The sequence below is a fragment of the Grus americana genome, chromosome 1 (genome assembly GCF_028858705.1).
Source record: "Grus americana isolate bGruAme1 chromosome 1, bGruAme1.mat, whole genome shotgun sequence".
NCBI lineage: Eukaryota > Metazoa > Chordata > Aves > Gruiformes > Gruidae > Grus > Grus americana.
In genome coordinates this window covers 29,199,425-29,204,424 of record NC_072852.1, presented here as the reverse complement: position 1 = coordinate 29,204,424, position 5,000 = coordinate 29,199,425, and the positions used below count along the sequence as shown (strand labels likewise).

The window sequence follows — 5,000 nt, the reverse complement described above, 5'->3', positions numbered from 1 at the left end:
TAAGTATGAAGTTCCTTCAGATTTCCAAGTCGTATAGGAAGGACTGGCAGGAAAGTAAGAATTCCTCTGCATGAAACATTTAAATTTTTTTGAAACTTTTTTTCACTCCCATGAAAATAAAATTGTTTCCCAATAAAAAAAAAAAAAAGAGAGTGCAGCACAGGGTAGTCAATGGTGATTCAGGCACCTATCTCAAATGTGATAGATCAAAGTTCAGCTTTCACCTGTGGATCAGACCATGCCCTGGTCTGCCTATAGCAGGGTGTTATAATGAAAAGCTCTTTCTGTTTCAGTCCAGAAATCCGCCCCTAAAGCTGAGATGCTTTCCTAGAGAAAGTTTTGACAAACAAATTAATTTCTGTGAAAAACTTTGGTGTCAATGGCAGAAGTTTCATTGTAAGAAATCCTAGTATATATGAACTGTACAAGAAGCCTAGCCTCTTTGTTAGCTTTCCTTCATCCTGGAGAAGTCTACCTGAAAGATCTGGAAGTAATGTCCTTATTACTGTCCTGTATCCACATTGAGATACATTTCTACCTCCTTGTTTCTCATATATACCCCCTTTTCCAAACACTTTCCTAATTTTGTATTGAAAACATAAAGTGGATTCCTACAAAACCCTTTAACTCCAGGAGCATCAGCCACCACATCAGTTATGGCCCTAGCTCAGCGCTCCAGCTCTACACAGAAAAAGACCAAAGTAATTCCTACTCTTAAATGCTTTGTCGTACTGGGGGCCTTTGAGTCTGACCCTGCAACCCTTATACATACAAGTAGTCCTTGTTGTCCTTATATAAGTAAGAGTTAACCGCTCATGTGTGTAAAGGTTGCAAGGTGAATCCCTTTGAATATCATTATCCCAAGTATAAGAACTGTTTTGCTGAAACTCTTGGGTTATCTTTTAAAAACCAACCCATATTACTCAATGGAGAATTCTGGAGGAAAAAAAGAAAAATGCATTAATGTTGCATTTTGAAAGCAGGCAAAGGTCATATGAATTTTGCCCATGATTTTTGATTGAGTAATATATTTTGGAATAAGTTGCTGTGATTCTTTGGCAGAACACTGTTTATTGTTCAAGTGAAATTTTTCACAGTTAATAAGATGGTCAGTTGCAGGTATTGAAAATATTTGCCCTGCCAAATACCACAAGAGTGAAAACCCTCAAGCTGGTTGAGTAATGAAACAGAAATCATTCCACCAAACAGCTTGACAGCTGGTGGAGAAGTTCCCAGAATGTTATTTGACCCAAAATGAAACTGTTTTATTGATTAAAAAACAAACAAACAGAAAAACTTACTATTGACTATTTTCTGAAGAAAACTGCCAAAATATTTTGATTATGTTATTTGCAGGGAACTTTTGACTAGCCCTTAATTAGAGAAAAATTGTTAGTCGATTGTTCTTTTTTTAAAGAAGGTGCTATAGTTTATCCAGATATTTCTCCTCATACATGGCCTGCTTTCCATTGGCCATATGATACCATCAGTTTTTAAGCAGATTCTCCAGTGATGTCAATGGGAAATTTTGCTTAGAAAGCTCTGGTTAATTTTTTGTTGCTTTACAAGCAGAAAGAGTATGTGAATCACAGTGCTGAAATTACACTTGGACAATAAAGACCAAAAATTTTGCATGAGCATGTAGTGATTCAGGAACAAATGCTGCTTTCAGGAACATCAAGCTAATATGGACAAATACTGTTAGTGTAACTGAAAATACAACACAGCTTTGCTGCAACTGTTTACCAATGATCTTCAGGTACCCTAACCCCATGTTCTGTAAGGTGGAAAAATGGTTTTCTGATATTCAGGCCTCTGGACTTTGCCCGCTTCCTACAATCTGAACTATGTCTTTGCCGTAAGTGACTAAAGACACACAGACACTTCTACTGAAATCTCATGTAAAAATTGTGCTCAATTTCTGTACTAAATTATGCACAAAAATACACAGATGCCTTCATTGTTTCCATGAATTTCAGAGCATCAACATGACAATAAGTAATTCTCTTCTTATCATGGAACACAAATAAGTATCTCAGAGAACTTAAATCCAAATCTGATTTAAACTTGGAAAAACTTAGTAACGACAGCAGCATAAGTCTTGTAAAGTAAAATATACCCAGCCAACAGTGAATAATGCATTACCCCAACAACCAATCCTCTGTTTCCAGTGAAATCAGCAACTGGACTCTTATACAAAGCCTGAACACACTGTTTACATCCTGAGGGGGAAAAAAAAAAAAGGAAAAGGAGTATATACTAGTTCCAAGGGATAACCTACCTATACTTTAAAAAACTGGTTTGTTTTTTTTTTAAATTATCCTGTGTCGTGTCGTGTCCCCCCCACCCCCGAAAAAAAAAGTATAAAGATGGAAAAATATTAACTACAATGTGGTTAAAATTCAGATCAGTGCTCTACACTTTAGTCCTGTTGTGTTCAGCCTATTTAGCCACTGAACGCGGCGAAGATGCTCAGGACTTGCAAGTATACCCACCCACAATTGTAAGTACTGTACTTAGGATTGCTAAATTCGCAACCAGATTAATTGTGTACAGCATCTGGGAAGCCTCAGCTGATTCTTACAGAGACGCTGATGTTTGTTCATGGTGCTGGAAAATCAAGTCGTTAAAATAGAAGGAAAAATCGGGGGCAAACCCCTATCGTTTTAACCAAGTGAGTAGCCCCGGCGATAAAAGGCTCAGGAGAGGATGCCAGGGCTCGTACAAAGTTTTATCTTAAGAGGCTTTGTGGAACGGTAGCTGCTTTTTCCTCAGATCACCCTCTGAGAGCGACAGAACCCAGAGAGGAGCTCTCCGGTGGGTGGATACCTCAGTGCTGCTCGCCCCTTCCGCGGAGAGGCTTTGCGAGCAGAGCCCCCCGCGTCCCCCCCCCGCACGCACACGCCCGCACCCCGCGCCGCAAACTTCGGGCTTGCGGGACTTCTCCAGCGTTTGCCGGGGGAAGCTGTGTGTGTAGGAGGGGTGTGTGGCATGGCCGCTCGGCCGCCGGGCCGGGCCGTTTGCAGAGGCGTCGTGCCCGGCAGCCGCTGGCTTGCGGGGGCGGAGGGGGTGGCGGGGCGCTGCGGGGCGCTGCCGGGGAAGGCGCCGCTGCCCGCCCGGCCTCCGGCGGGCCCCGGGGGGAACGGCCGTCCGGCGGCGGCCCCAGCGCCGCCCGGCTGCGCGGCGGGAGCGGGGCGGGAGCGCGGCGGGGCGCCAGCCGCCGCCTCCGCCGGGGCGCCCCAGGCTGCTGGCCAGCGGGGACGTCCCCCGGCTTCTCGGCTTCGTTGGCGAGGGCCGGAGAGGGGCGTTTGCCCGTTCGGGCTGCTTAAAGAGTGTCACGTTCGTGCCCCCCGCTCCCGTCCCTTCCAGGTTCTCGGTAATCGTTCAACCGGCCACACACAGGGTTAACAATATCCCCGGTCGGACAGTAGATATTTAATATGCGAGCATATTTGATGTTCATTGACGGAGCAACAATAGGAATGATCTTGCTTTATGTACCAGTTACAAGGTTTAATATCATTATATTGCATGCAATATTAGTTTTTATTAGTCGCCATTAACAAGATGTTTTCTACTTGAATTCTCATTTACTTGTTCAATGCAAAAATTATCTTTGTAAAAGAGAAAAACACATCTTCAAGTGTCAGCTATATTAAATTAAAGAACTGTTTACCCTTCCTAAGGAAAGCATATGTATCTAAATAGGCATCTTTTACCGTTTGCATAGTAGATTGGAAATTAGCATTTTTGTTCATTTTCCCATGTATGCACAGCGCCTGGAAGAGTAATACTCCATGCATATCAGATCAGCCAGCCTACAATTTTTGTGCAATATATTATTTGGCAATCTAAAATTTGTAATTTGCATGAAATTGCTTAATTAAAATACAGTCACTCAGGGTATTAATTTCTCTGTCTGGCAGTTCAACGTACTAAAGGCGGGCTACAGAAAATGTGAAATCCTGTCAGATGTAACAGTAAAATATTAACAAAAAAAAAAAAAATTCCACTTCTGGCAACAAAGTGACAGAGTGATAATGCTTTTGCCCTGATTCCGGGTTCAAATACGAGCTTGGGTTGACATTGAAACCGGCGAGGAAATTTACAATAGCAACTCTGGCTTTTTGCCAATAAATCTGCATCACGGACCTTTCCTGGCGAAACCCTTTTCCCTCTCCCCACCCCCTTTACATTTTTCCCTACTAGCTAAGAAGAAGAAGAAAAAAAAAAAAAATCCCTTTTCTGAAACCCAAGTCCCTTACTATTTTCGGCAGCTTGCTTTTGAAATCAGCAACCCTACTGATAAAATGATCCAATCAGTCCTTCCCAGTTGTCAAGACAACAGTTCATAATTGTACCAGCTCTTTTCATTGCAGCTAGACATTTCATAAATAGATAATTCTCTAATTGATCCAGCCAATCCTACTTTGCATACCCTGCCAAACTAGGTAAGCCCCGTTTCTATTCTAGTACGGCAGCAACTTTCTGCAAAGACATGCAAATGAGCTTTATTTACCGCTTGCGAGAGGGGACGGAGGAAAAGAAAATAATAAAGAAGGGCGGGGGGGGGCAACTTTAATTCTGAATAAACCTGGACTTGGGGGGAGAGAGGGGCTGATTTTGCGCCGCCAGCTCCCACGTGTGTGCGGCATGCTCTGAGCGCGGGAGAAGCGGCTCAGGACGGGTTTAATTCCGAGCGGCTCGGCGGGCCCGGCCCGGCCCGGCCCGGCGCGGAGCGGAGCGGCGCGGAGCAGCGCGGAGCAGCGCGGAGCGGAAGGCGTGTGCCGGGCGGCGGGCAACGCCGGGCAGGGAGCAGCGGGCCCGGCCGCCGCGGGGCAGCGCGGTGGAGAGAAGCATCGCATCGTCGGGGCTTCCCGAGGCTTCGCGTTGGCAAATTGCTTTCCTGTGTTTCTGAAATGAATTAAACATACAAGTTACTGATCTCCAGCACTTGGGGGAAATCCTGTCTCCGGGAGGGGAAAAAAACAGGGAGCGGG

At 44.6% G+C, this 5,000-nt stretch overlaps 1 long non-coding RNA gene across 1 annotated transcript in view; it reads left to right on the top strand.

Moving 5' to 3' along the window:
- Window positions 1–4,368: 4,368 nt before the first annotated feature.
- The window catches only part of LOC129213708 (uncharacterized), a 36,426-nt gene continuing 35,794 nt past the window's right edge, over window positions 4,369–5,000 (top strand). The window contains exon 1 of the long non-coding RNA XR_008579503.1: window positions 4,369–4,451. This is a non-coding gene — a long non-coding RNA (uncharacterized LOC129213708). The remainder of the gene's footprint in view (window positions 4,452–5,000) is intronic.